Source organism: Stenella coeruleoalba (genome assembly GCF_951394435.1).
Source record: "Stenella coeruleoalba genome assembly, chromosome: 12".
Lineage (NCBI taxonomy): Eukaryota > Metazoa > Chordata > Mammalia > Artiodactyla > Delphinidae > Stenella > Stenella coeruleoalba.
Genome location: NC_137158.1, coordinates 63,666,713 through 63,681,618, shown reverse-complemented (window position 1 = coordinate 63,681,618; position 14,906 = coordinate 63,666,713). Strand labels below are relative to the sequence as shown.

Here is a 14,906-nt window from a genome sequence, read left to right as displayed (position 1 = left end):
TCTGTATGGTTTTCTATTTCAGTGTTTTAACTTTTTCTTGCCTTGCCAGATGATTCTCCCTTCCCTATGCCCACCACTACCCATTGCTTATTCTTTCCCTCATAATCTTAAACACCACAGGTGCTCAGAAAGTTCCGCTGGGATGCCGCCACCACTCCTAGTCTGCCTTGGCATTCCCGGTGTGCGGGCAGTTTTTAAGTCGGTCACACAAAAGCATTTGTATCCATTCACGGTGGAAGACAGGAGAATACCATGGGGATCTGTCTTCAGGGTCCTCGAGGTCCCCAGTAGAAGAAGCTGATGTTACAGAGCGTTGGAATGACCCAGAAATTCTCCAGAGTATACTGTTGCCAAATAAAATGAATAGCAGGAAGGGGTAAAATGAAGATATAGACTTAGGCAAAAATGGAGGAGAAAAGGACAGAATCATTAACGTTAGGGAGAAAAGGGCAGATGTTAATCAGGTATTTTCTGGTTAATACCAGCTTAAAGAAACATGCCTTTTTCTATTTGAAGATTTGTGAGTTGCTTTTCAGGATATAAATGAATTTATGCAATTCTTTACCTGTCAGTATGACATGCTTTGATTTCCACGTCCACCCTGCCATGGGTTGTGGGATGAATTCTGAAATTTCATGAAAAAAATACGAGTTTACCCTTGGAAGGGAGAGAAATGGCCTTAATTTGGAATCGCTTTTGATGCTGTTCAAGGAGATTAGCACCTATTAGAGTCTGTTCCTATTAAAATCAGAAATCTGAAAAAAAGTTGTAAAAATAGAGGGGTGGTGAATGTAAGCATGGGCTGTGTGGGGATTGACATAGGTCATGTCTAAAATTTTAAAATCCCTAATTTATATTGCGTGTGTTTTCACATGCAATATATTATTTTTGTCAAAGCACGTATGAACTTAAGTGCCTAACATGACACATAGCAAGAACCGATAAATACTTGTTGTTTGACTGGACACTATTATATTCTATATAAAGAACAATGTAGGATTTTATGTTAATGATAATCATTTCTGGGGAATATATCCTGTAGGTAAAATAAATGTAAAATTATATTGTTTGCTTTTGCTACATTTGATGATACCAAAGATGAATCTTTCTAAAAAGACCATCTTTTGAATTTTAAAAAGTGAATAAAAGCGTGAGAGAAATTATTACTCAGCATATGGTTTTTCTCCAAAGTAGAAGAGCTTGTACAGGAATGTTATCTAGAAGCTACATAAAACTTTAAAAAGGGATGTTGAAAATGAAATCAGTTACAGAAATTTGCCTTTTCTGAAATGCTATCATTATTTAAATATGAACATAATGTGAAAATAAATAAGTGTAAGTTACCCTTTTCCCACAAGCCTTGTCTTTGTTGTTGTTGGGGGTAGGAGTTTATTAATTAATTAATTTTATTTTGTCTGTGTTGGGTCTTCGTTTCTGTGCGAGGGCTTTCTCTAGTTGTGGCAAGCGGGGGCCACTCTTCATCGCGGTGCGCGGGCCTCTCACTGTCGCGGCCTCTCTTGTTGCGGAGCACAGACTCCAGACGCGCAGGCTCAGGAGTTGTGGCTCACGGGCCTAGTTGCTCCGCGGCATGTGGGATCCTCCCAGACCTGGGTTCGAACCCATGTCCCCTGCATCGGCAGGCGGATTCTCAACCACTGCGCCACCAGGGAAGCCCCAAGCCTTGCCTCTTGATTGGTTTTGGGGGGAGGCCTTTTTCCCAGAATAAATACGCATCTTAAGACTTTCAGCTCTCCACGTTAGCATATGAAGTGAGCACCCATATTAGCAGTCCAAATTCAAACATCTTTTCTGCCATCACTGATGACTGGAGCACAGAAAATCATGAACAGAAATAGTCTCCAGGCATCTCCTACTAGTTACTGCCTAAATATTTTAAATATAACATACATTTTTCTGATAGTAAAAGTAATAAATATTGTGAGACACTTAGAAAATGCAGAAAAGGATTAAACTTATTTTTAAATCATCTGTACTCCTACCATCTACATATAGCTATGTTAACATTTTGGGCGTGTGTGTGTGTGTAGTCTTTAGAAACTCTAGTGTCTGTGTGTGTTTACAGACTTGTCATATCATTGCGTATGTGGTTTTACAAACTGTTTTCTTTCCATTTCGTGTCAGAAACATCCTTTTGAAACATCCTTCTAAAACAGTTATAATAGATATCCTCTTATTTGAATTTTCTGTCAATTTTATAGGCAAAGAAATGATGTGTTATTTTAATTTGCATTTATTTAATAACTGATGTTAAACAGTTCTTATATGCTTGTTAGCATTTTCCTTTTGTGAATTATATGTTTATTTCTTGTGACATTTTCTAATGGAGTGGTTTTTTTTCTTTTTAATAAATAAAGGATACCCACCTTTTTTATGGCCACATATGTTACAGATATTTTCCCATTTTAGCATTTGCAATTTAATATTGTTATGGATTTTTGTTTCAGTCTTTGTTACGGTCTTTGCAAACGGTGATTTCAGAAATCTCCCTGTTTCAAAGAGTTGATTTGGGCATGGCTGTTGGTGATTCAGTCAGATCCACACTAAAAAGGTTTCAGAGACGAAAGTATGACCTCTCAACTATAAACTCATGAACGGTGAAGACCTGGTGAACTCTAAGGCCTGAGCTCTGGGGCACAGTGCAGCCTCAAAGCTGGGGCAGGATTAAGGCAGCTCAGATGCACTCAGCCTGCTGCATCTAACTAGGTCAGCCTGCAGTGGCTCCGTGACAGACTGTGGGACTATTTTTGTCGGTGTTTCTTCTGCCTATGAAAATTAGAATTGAGGAGAGCTACAGATGCTTCCCATGTGGTTGCTATTAGTGAAATTATTACAGAGGATTTAATCTGAAAACAAAGTAGGTACATTCATATTATTTGGAGACTTAAAGGCCTGTGAAGGAGACCTCAGCTATCATACCAGCAGCGGTTCTGTTTCCGGGGCAGCTGCTGCATCTTAGTATGGTGGCCTCTGTCCTGTTCTTGTTCTTCCAAGGAGAGAGCTTCTATTCTGGTGTTGGTCATGATTTTGCCTGCTTCATAATAAAGTACTTTATGAAGGATTCAGATCTAATTTTTTCCCTTTCCTTCCTTCTCCCTACAGATTCCCCCCCCCATTCCGCCCCCAGATAGATATCGTCTGGAATTCTGCATACTTTTGGTGATTTTCTCATTGACTTTTAGAGAACTGAGCTGATAGCTGCCCCAGTTTTTCCTACATCCGGGATTTAGAGAGAATTTTCATTTGCAGTCAGGTGTACTTGTTCTTAGAACGGCTTGTTTGGATATAGCAGTGAGCATGCTGTGACGGTTTATCACTTTAATTGGTCCATTAGATGTACTTGGTGTTTTACAAGGTTCTAGGAAGAGGAGAAAATGTTCATCCACAACAGACTTGTGGAGCCTGTTAATGGAGTTTAACGTCTATTCTTGCCCTCTGTAAAAATGCATCATGGATTCGTATTGTAAAGAATAATAATAAAAAACTTCAGTAGGATTGATCAGTAAGTCATCAAGTTTAGTTATGTTCTATTAAGACAATCAGGTAACCTCTAAATTTGACTTCCCCTAAATTCCTGATCAATATGCTTATCCCAGTACGTTTGACCTACAAAGAGAATTTACTGCTACATAGTTTTAATTTTAAAAGAAATATCATGTTGAAACAATATTATTTGTGTGTCTTTTGAAGAGAACCCTTTAATATATATTTTAAACACTGTAATGACATTTGTAGAGTATAACCCAGACCTACCCCAGATTAACAAATATCGCACAAAAAAAGTTTTTGGTCAGTTAAATTTGGGAGACCCTTATTAAATTGCTTACTTACTAAGGGATTCCTCAAAACATTTGATATAATGATATGTGTTGTAATTCTGCAAAATAAGAGACACAATTCATTCCATTTTCCAAATGCATTTACCGTCAGAACCCCAGTTGGAGAAGCATCACTCAGGACACACTCTTTAGCCACAGTGTAAGCTTTTGAGTAAGTGGTTAAGAATATCAGCATTATGATTAACAACTAAAGAATCGTTTAACATAGTTAAACTTCTTTATTTCCCAGTATTTATAAGTATATAAACATCCCTCTTCAAGCATACATGTACGTAAAACATAACCTAATAGACTAAGAAAATGCCTCCTCAGCCCAAATGTTTCCATGTGCAAGTTATTGGTAAAGAAAGCAGAGGAATTCAGTCTAAGATTTGCTAATTTAGCTGGCAAAGAAATAAGTCCATATATACCAGATGACCATTTTGGGGAAGAGAAGGAAATGGGGAGAGAAAAGGGATATTCTTTCCTGCAATTACAAAAGGCTGTGGTAATGTTAACATGGTAAATTATGCTAGGATCCAACTAAAGTGGCTTTTACTCCCTGATTCAAAATCACGATATTTTACTGCTTAAGAGACTATTTAGTTAGCTTTTATCTTACTTTAGGGAAAAAAAGTATGAAAACCATTTCTGTTTGGCTTGTGTTTAACAACAGCTTTTAATTTGGTTTGAGCTGCTGAACTTGAAGTCTGTCTTGGTCCTGGGAGGGGAATGCTGATTTAGTAGAGCTGGATCTTTCAAGGCCTAGCTTGAGCTAAGAATACAAGTCAACTGACGCATGGTGTGGGGAAATTTCTCCCTGAAATTCCCCCAGCTCATCTCCTGATGCTCCAGATGCCAGATTCCATTTCCTTCTGCCACACGAAGCCAACTAGTTTCACCCTTAAATTGCTCTTTGCTCAATTTTCGTATTTATTTTTGGCCAGTTTAACATTAAGCATATGAAAGGTTTTTTTCCATCTGGTCAAATCAAATTGATTTTTTTCTTCTGAAAAAAAAAAAAAGTTTAAAAATACCTGAAGGTGGGCCACTATGTAAAGGAATAGATTTTTGTATTTCCTCTGCATTTTATAGCAAGACAGTTGTAATTTGAATAGAGAAGAAAATAGGTAAGATGCTTGCTTTTCCTTTACATCTTACACTTTAATTCGGAGAAAATGTTAGAGCATATTTTTAGAAAACTTTGTGTGTTTTACATTCAGTTTTTCCCAATTTTAATTAATGGTCCTATGAGTAAAGGAGTCAAAAGTTAGATTAATTTTTTTTTAATATCAGTAACAAACAGGGATTCAGTGGCCATGGTTTAAAAAGAATTTTTTTTTCTCACATAGCGTCAGATCTATAGAAAAGCTGAAAAGTTGCAATAATAGTTGCAACTAAGAATTTCCACGTGCCCTTAACCCCGATTCCCCAAATGTTAACATTTTGGAAGATTTATTTTTAATCCTTTCTCTCCCCTTCTTAAAAACAAGCACTATCTTTTATATAACCATATTACATTTATCAAAATTAACACTATCAGTGGTAATGTTATCTAAACTACAGACCTTATTCAGATTTCACCATTTATTCCAGTGATGTCCTTTATAGCAAAAGAAAATTCAAGATTGGGCATTGTGTTTAGTTACCATGTGTCTTTACTCTTTAACACTCTCTGAGCCTTTCTTTGTAGTTCATGATACTGACATTTTTTAAGCATTTAGGCCAGTTATTTTTGTAGGATGTTCTTAAATTGGGTTTGCCTGATGTTTCCTCATGAGTGGATTTAGGTTATATACTTCCAGCAAGAATGCCACAGGAGTGATATTTTGTCTTCAGTGTATCATATCAGGAGTCACATGTTGTTTGGTCCCATTCCTGGTGATATTATCCTCCATCACTCCTCTGTTAAGGTGCTGTCTGCCAGGTTTCTCCACTATCAAGTTACTCATCTTGTTCTGTAACTAATAAGTGTCTTGTGGGGAGATACTTTGAAGCTATGTAAATATTCTGTTGTTCCTCATATATTCACCTATTAGTTTTAGCATCAGTGATTCTTGCCTGAATCAATCAGTCTTATGTTGGTTGCCAAAGAGTGATTTTCTAGTTCATCATTCCCTCTACATTTATTAGTTAGCTTTCTACTGTAAGGAAGAACTTTTCCTTTCTCTTGTTTATATTAGTGTGGGCTCAGGGATATTTATTTTACTCTGTAGATTATAATGCTTTTCTGTATATATTTTGATGCTCTAACTCCCCCAGATTTGGACAGTGGGATCCCTTTGAGGTTGGCTCCTGTGTCCTTTCGATGCGTCTCCATTATTTTTTGAGCATATCCTTACTTTCTGGCACAAGGTGTTACAGACTCATCTTGTACTTTCCTTGACTCAGCCTTGGAATCAGCCATTTCTTCAGGAGCCCTGGTTCCTTAGAGTGGAAAGTAATACTTTATAATCCAAGATCTGGGTGCTAGCTGTGCTCATGGCTACAGGAGCATCTTTGCCACTAGGCTGTCAGTAGGGCGAGCTCTGTGAAATAGGTATATACACACACACACCTAAGAAACGTATGCACACACTCAGTGGCCTTTGTTTTTTGTTTTCTTGTTTGTTTGTTTTTTTACTTATTTATTTACTTAAGTGGCCTTTGTTTTTAATGTAACTGATTCCTTTTCTCTTCTGCACCATGGAAATAACACTGGATTAGTAGTAGTAGATCAGAAATTGTAGATTCTGGTTCTGCTCATCCATTCACTAGTCTTAAAAACTTGGGCAAATCTTTTATGTCCTCTACTTCAGCTTTTTCCATGTTAAAATTTAGGAAATAAATGAAAGGGTGATTTTTAAAGAAACTTCTATTTTTTAAATTCTGTGATTCTATGAATTTAAGATTTTATAGGTATAATATTTTCATGAAGTTTTCAGGGAATCACAAGAGTACCTTAAGCCACAAAATCATTAGAATTTAGATCTAGAAGCTACTTTAGAAATGATGTCTTTCAATGTCCTCACTTTACAGTGAGATAACCTGGAGCATCTACAATGGTAGAACTGTTGTAGATCTGCACTATCTAACATGCCAGTTCCTGGTCACATGAGGCTAGTGAGCACTTAACCTGTAGTTAATGTGACTGAGGAACTAGATTTAGTTTTAATTTAAGTAATTGCACGTGGCTGGTGGCTACTATATTGGACAGTGCAGCTCTAGAAAGTAATGACTTCATGTCACCTAGGTGCTAGTGACAGAAGCAAAGTAGGATCTTTTGATAGTGTGTACCAGATTAAATTAACTAAACCAGCTTTATCATATACCTTTTATAGTAATTATAATTTTTTAATACCAAAACCTCTGGCTCATTAATTTTGTAGCAGATTATTTAAATCCCAGGAGCTTCAACATGATGCTCTATAGCAGTGTATTTATTATTATATTTAAAAGAATATTTAAAGACCAGCAACAAATCAAAGTTGACCTGTTTTCAGTAGTTAATAGTAACTCATAGTAATAGCTATAATTTGAGCACTTACTATTTTCAACAGAAATGCTTTTGTTAGATCTAAAATGTACTGGCAGTATTTATATTAAATTGTTATTAGTACTTTCTCCAAAAATGCTAATCCCCTTGTAGGTTCAATTATATCACTTACGCTTACAACCTTTTATACATACTGTACCAAAATTTATTTTTGTTTGTTTTCAACGAGAATATGCAGTGCAATTAGGTAGTAATTCTCACACAGGTACTTGTCAAATAACAAATGAACGAGTGAATGTATTGCTACTATCTGAGGATACAGTGGAAAAGGCTGTCTTTGGTGAAATATATCACTTAAAAATTCAAAAACGTTTTAAAATATCCCTAACCAAAGATTCAGCAATTCTATTCTAGAGTTTATTCTTCAGACATTGTTAAGCTTTGTGAAACTCTATAGGCAGCCTTGTTTATAACGTTGAGAAAACATAGTCGACCTGGAAAGATGTCCAGAGTATAAAGTAGATTTCAAGACAGAGTTACATGAAAAGCTCATTTTTTGGATTTTTACATATATGTAAAATAAAAAAAAAATCTGCAAGAACATATAACTAAAAACTTAACAGTGGTAATGTCTGAATTTTGACATTGCAGCTTATCTTAAATATTTTGTACTTATTTATTTTTTCTGTTTTCTACACTTAATGTTTATCGTTTAATTTATAACCTTTTGAAATATACACCCCAATAGCACTGAAAATTGACCCATATACTAGAAGCTAGGTCATTGCAATTTAGTGTGTTTCTTGAGCTTCAACTATACCCAGAAAGCCTTTCAGGGGGCAGATGGATGAGTCTGATAACTCTGCTCCAATGGTAATGCTGTTAGAGAAGTATAATTGATGTGTGTGTGGCTTAGGAAGGGGGCGAGCACTTTTGTTTGGGAGAATCAAGATAGACTTCATGGAGGACGAGGGCGTTTGCCTTGCTTGTTGAAGTATTTGGAGGATTTGACAGAGATGACTGAAGAGACATTCCACATGCGAAGAAGAGTGGGAAGGAAGGAAAGAAAGAAGGAAAGGGAAAGGAAGGGAAATCGTGAGGCATGTTAAAGGAATAGCAAATGCATCCGTTCTGTAAAAACATGGGATACCTGGGAGAGTGGTGGGAAAAAAATTCTCGAAGTCGGTGGAAACACACTGCAGTGCTTTAATTTGGCAGGTAACTGAGAGACATGATAGGTGCTTGAGCACGGGAATGACGAGCTCCTGGAGCTGGTTTTTAAGGTGACTAATCAGACAGATCACAGGAATTAAAGGTGAGAGACTGACAGTGGTAAGACCAGCTTGCAGCCTGAAGGTGGAAACAAAGTTGTGATGCTGGTTTGAGCCTAGGTTGTCTGCCCAATATGTCAAGTAGACTGCTAAACCCTATTCTGTTTGATGGGAAAAAACCCTACAAAACTTGAATGCTCTTGTTTCCTAGTGATTTGCCACAGTGCCATAAATCTCTTATAGTCTGGTCATGCATGTAAATTAGGTTATAAGATAAGAATTTGTGCTTTGGATATATCACACTTGACGTTTTTACTTCCCTCCATTCCCCAACTTCATTATGGCATTCATTACTCCTGAGCACCGCGTAATGTCTGGGGGTAGTAGCTGGGAGAGAAGAGTGAGTGCTCATAGCCTGGAATATACAGTCGTCCTTCAGTATCTGCAGGGGCTTGGTTCCAGGACACCACCACCCCCGCCTTCAGGGATACCAAAATCCACAGATACACAATTTTCTTATATAAAATGGCATATTTGCATAACCTAGCACATTCTCTGTATACTTTAAATCATCTTTGATTACTTCTAATGCCTAATACAATGTAAATGGTAAGTGAATAGTTGTAAATACAATGCACAGTGTGTGGCAAATTCAAGTTTTGCTTTTTGGAACTTTCTGGACTTTTTTTTTTTTGGACTATTTTCTATGTGTGGTTGGTTGAGTCCGCAGATACAGAACCTGCAGATAGGGAAGGCCGACTCTACAAGAAAAGGAAAAGGAAACATCAAATTGTGTTTTTTAAAGTCAAAGTTGTAAGTGTTTTACAAGGGTTCCTTACATATATGGATATATATTTTAGTTCCCTGCAATAAAACCTTAGGCATTTGAAAGATTAACACTGGTTTGGGTTGAGGAAATTAACAAACGTCCCTTGTGAAACTAGGTCAAGTTCCTTATTTTAATTTCTGATCTAACTCAGGACTCCAGCTGTCAGGCTACCCCATTAATCCTCCCTGTCAGTGAAATCCCCTCTGAAATACATTGTAATTAACTTGCAGGAATCGACAGCAAAAGATGGAAAGTTCCGATGATATTTGTTTACAGATTTCCCACATGGAAGTGGGCATTTAAACCTTTGAGAAGTCATAAAAAATGCTTAGAAAATTTTGGCAGAGATTTTTTTCCACTGAAAAAAAGCAATTGACCCTTTTTAGCAGTTTCGGCCCCAATAATCCAGACTTGACAACTTGATTTTGCTGAAATGTTTAGTGAGAACTGTTGCTTCAAGCATAGCAATTTCTAATAACTTCATTATAATTATTCCTAAACTAGTGTGCCTCACAAGTGCCACAGGAAAACTGGTTACAGCTGGTGACATGCCTACAGTGGGGTAGGAAGAGGATTGAGCAGGTTTGATGACAGCGAAGGGAAAAGATTTAGAAGGGAAAAGATTTCAATGTAAATAAAAATATCTCTTGTTCATTTGATAAGTATAGTTTTGGCCATTTCTGTGAAGTGTTGACATGAAGGAAAATTGTTTCTGCAATTTGAGGTCATGGAAGATTCCGGGGAAATATAAATGTGGATTTTGAGAAACAGACAAGCATGTTATTAACTTACTCCCCTAAAGAAAACATTCACGTGTGGAGTACATTTTTAACTGAATTGAGTGCGTTTTCATAAATAACCAGCGCTTGTAACTTTTGTCACTGTCCAAGGTACTATAAAACGGGGGGCTGAATCTTCTGACCTTCTGCTGAAAAGCAGAATCTTCCTTTTCCAGCATCTTAAAGATTGTGGCCTCTGGGGACAATCTAAAGGCAAAAGAGATACCGATGAGGAAACTCAGATATACAGAGTTTGGGCCAAGATACCTATTGGGAAGGAAAGCAAAACAGAGTATTAGTTGCTTTATAAAGGTTGAAATTAACAAATATTCTCCTAAAGCTACACCTACTACTTTTTGAACCCAGAGGAAAAGGAAAAACCAAGAACTAAGACAAAGAGGGGTCCTGGACAAAATGGTAGGCTGCAATATTCCTAGATTGACATTGGGGTTAGAAGCAGTTCAGATGTTTTCAAGTTAAGACCTGCTGTGATCAAAACCAATTTGCAGAAGATAATAAGCTGATGAACTGAATCTTTTAATGAATTATGTATAACAAATCTTTGTGATTTTTAGCTTTTAAATATTTCAGCAAAAAGCATAAGTTCCTTTATAAAATGAATCTGCTTTTACTTTTCAGTAACTAAATATGAAACATAAATGAAATCTATTTCTCAGCATTTGCCCCTTAACATAGCAATAGCCATGGTCCCGGTATTTTATATTAAATACTAAATTCTACAAAATACCAAGAGTTTATTTTAAACTGTACCATTTTGATAACTGTGGTAATCAAATCCAGTATATGTGGTTCTTTTTCTGTAAAAATTAAAGTCTGCAGGTAAACATTTTAAATTCTTATAAATAATGAGAATACACTATAAGAGCAATGTCTTTTTAGTCCAAGGGCTTAGCCTATCCATGTTCTTTCAGTTATTTGGTAGAACTAGATCTTCATGTGTATATTTCTATGTTCATTTTTACATGTGCACAGATATACACACACCTCCCCCCGTAAGGAGTGCAAAACAAAGCTGATCACACAATTCTCTGTGGAATAAAGCTTTGTTTAAAAAAAAGGGGGGGGGAGGGGAAACATTACCAGCTATCTCATCATCTCATAGAACTCTTGCTGCAGCTTAAAAGGTCCTGTTTTATAAGAACTGGTTTCTCTATTAGTAGCCAAAAGTTAAAAGAGAAAAATGGGAAAGAAAAAAGAACAAGGAAGAAACAGAGTGGCAAATGAGCAGATTTGATAAGAGAAAACGCTAATGGATAAGACCTGCCCTGTCAAGATGAGGGCCTCTGCAGTTTTCACGTTCATAGTGGGACTCGGAATGGAGTAAAGAGCTGACGAATCATCATCTCAGCCACAGAGCAGTTTTAGGAGGCCTGTGAGCATAGCAGACAGTCAGTCAGTGAGCGGGTAATGAATGAACACACAAAAGGGGAGAAGGTGGATTCCTCAGAGTTCTACAACTGCACTGTCAAGTTTATAATTCACCAGCTCCCATTAAAAAATATTTATATTTCATATTTGTTAAGGATGATATAATTTAGGTTTAATAAACAAATTCATTTCCCCTTAATTTCTCAGGATTTATGTATGTGTTTTTAAAACCTACTATGTTTTCGAAGTGATTTCCATTCCTGGAAGTCTGAATGATAACCCATCAGTTCAGCCTTCATCCACCTGCCAGAATTCTGCATTGAAAGTTTTGCTGGATATTGAAAATGAAACCAAAAAGTGGACTGATAAGCAGAGGCCTTAATCTTGAGAAAGTAACAACAATGATGCATATAGTTAGAAATGTGCCCCTTTCTAAGGTCCTTACTGTGCAGCTACAGTTTCAGATGACACATCGTTGACGGTACTCACCGCTCCATGCACTGGGACATAGAAATCTCCTTGAGCCACTAGTCACATAACAAAACCCTCTATTCTCTTTCCTCTCTTGTTAGCATTCAGCTGTTTTTCTGGATGAATGCACCACCGTTCAGTTACACACTGTTGTTCCTAAGGGGTGAGTGGGGCACTGTCTCCACCGTGTCATCTCCCGTCTCTCCCCGCCTGTCTTCTCTCCCTGTGGTACCAGTCGTTTCCCATCAGCAGGCGACACTGGCCTGATGCTTCCTGGGTGCTCAGAAGTGAGAAGTCACCTAGTTGGAGGGCAGATGCTACAGTAGAGCATAGTGTGGGGATTGAGAGTCTGCCACTTACTGGCTTCCCCAAGTTACTCTACTCTGTATATCTGAGTTTCCTCATCGGTAAAATTAGCATAATAGGGTGGTTTGTGAGGTCAGACCAATTCCTTCAGGGATGGGTCATTAGAGAAATGTCTGACATAACAGGCAGTCAACAAGTTTAAGCTGTTATTTTCATTATTTCCTATAGCAGTCTGTACTTGAGAAGGCAGATATTTTTTTCCCACTAGCCCTTCTCTTTCGTATCTATAGCCCTCGGATATGCACCCATCTGATCACAGTGTGGAGGGGTCCACAGCAGGAGAGGCAGCGTGGACACTTCCTGAGGAGTGGGTGGCAGGTAGAGAGAAAAGTCTTGTGGGAGTTAGCCAGATGAAGGGAGGAGGGTAATCTTCAGGGAGTAGTGGCAGCACGTACACGACTGATGGAGAGAGGAGAGCGGAGTGCAGCAGAACGCAGCCGTATGCTATCCTCTGTAAGGATACTACAGAGGATAGTATACTACGGTACTATCGGAGGTGCGGTGAGAGAAGCAAGTACTACGGAGGTACTACGTGGTGAGAGAAGCAACTGTGAGACCATGAAGAGCCAGGAGAACGTAGGCATTCAAAGAAGTCACATGATCAGATTTGTATTCTAGAAACATCATAGCTGTGTTGATGACTGGGTGTTGGAGGTCAGGATTCGGACGGCCGCAGAACAGTTAGGAGATTCTCATAACACCCCCCTGTCCCCTCAAAACTGGGTGCTTCTAATCTTCAGTGAGCTGCGAGCTAGATAACTGAGCTAGTTACATTTGAGTCTGAAGTAAGAATATAAAGATTCTTACTTCAGGGACGGAAGTAAGGATTGTTTTTACTTTGCTAATAGGAGTTATTTTTTGTTTGATAAATTCATGGTTCCTGTCTTTGTTCTGTTTAAATGAGCTGTGAGATAACTCAGAGTATCGGTTCTAACACTTATGGAGCCCTACTGAATATACAGGTGTGGAATTGTGGGAATAGGTTGATATTTTAATAACATGCCTCAAAAATTCCTGAAATTGGGGCTTCCCTGGTGGCGCGGTGGTTGGGAGTCCGCCTGCCGATGTGGAGGACAAGGGTTCATGCCCCGGTCTGGGAAGATCCCTCATTGCCGTGGAGCAGCTGGGCCTGTGAGCCATGGCCGATGAGCCTGTGCGTCCGGAGCCTGTGCTCCGCAACGGGAGAGGCCACAACAGTGAGAGGCCCGCGTACCGCAAAAAAAAAAAAAAATTCCTGAAATTAATAGCCAACATATTTCTTTGGCTAGCACTTATCCTGTGTCATGCATTTCATTGCTTTAATTGGGCAGAACTGGAGAATTCTTCTACTTCTTCAGACATTTGGGCAATACTTGAGTATTAATCATATCCCAGCCATTGTACCAAACGTGAGCACAGAGAAATATGTAGGCGTGTTTATGACCTCCAGTCCCAGCATTGTGAACTCTTGACCTCCCTTTCCCGTAGAGTCAGTTCCGTGTCCCTCTTTGCGGCAATAAGATCTCTGGGGCGGAAAAACAACAAAACAAACAACAAAACAGAACGACAGAGCGATTGGAAGCACTTTAAGTCTGTTTCCCCCACCTCGGGGATGAGGCCCGGCTATCCAGCCTCCCTGCCACACTAGGCCTGCTTGAAGGGCAAGCAAGAGGAGAAGTATTTGGAGCCACTAGAGACGAAATTTTTTTTTAACCCAGAAGTAATTTTGCCCCACCCCCACCCCAATTGTCTTTGGCGATGTCCAAAGACTTTTTTTTTTTTTTTTTTTTTGCAGTACGCGGGCCTCTCACTGTTGTGGCCTCTCCCGTTGCGGAGCACAGGCTCCGGATGCGCAGGCTCAGCGGCCATGGCTCACGGGCCCAGCCGCTCCGCGGCATGTGGGATCTTCCCGGACCGGGGCAGTGCTATTAGAGACATTAGGTGGAGGCTGGGGATGCTGCTGAACTTCCTACAATGCACGGGAAAGCCCCATCCACAACAAAGAATTATTCCGCCTCAAGGTCAATAGAACCAAGGCTGAGAACCCCTGCACTAGAGATACTGTCTGTATTTATCCAGGCTGCTTTTGAAAATGTAAGCAACTGATGGGTGGGAATGATGGTACTGAGGCAGCTGTGATGCTTGGGCCTCTGGAGGTGCTGGGATGGTGCTGGCTGCAGCTGGCATTCCACTGGCTCCTACTAAGCAGTCTTTAGTTCCAAGGGCATTAAAAAAGGTTAATTGCCAAGTCTAGGTGGTGCTTGAATTCTTTTTCTTTTTTTAAACATCTTTATTGGAATATAATTGCTTTACAATGGTGTGTTAGTTTTTGCTTTATAACAAAGTGAATCAGCTGTATGTATACATGTATCCCCATCTCTCTTCCCTCTTGTGTCTCCCTCCCTCCCACCCTCCTTATCCCACCCCTCTAGGTGGTCACAAAGCGCGGAGCTGATCTCCCTGTGCTATGCAACTGCTTCCCACTAGCTATCTGTTTTACATTTGGTAGTG

The 14,906-nt window shown here is 38.9% G+C and overlaps 1 protein-coding gene across 5 annotated transcripts in view; it reads left to right on the top strand.

The window, feature by feature from the left end:
* The window catches only part of MAP7 (microtubule associated protein 7), a 167,144-nt gene that overhangs the window by 53,495 nt on the left and 98,743 nt on the right, over positions 1-14,906 (top strand). The window lies entirely within an intron of this gene.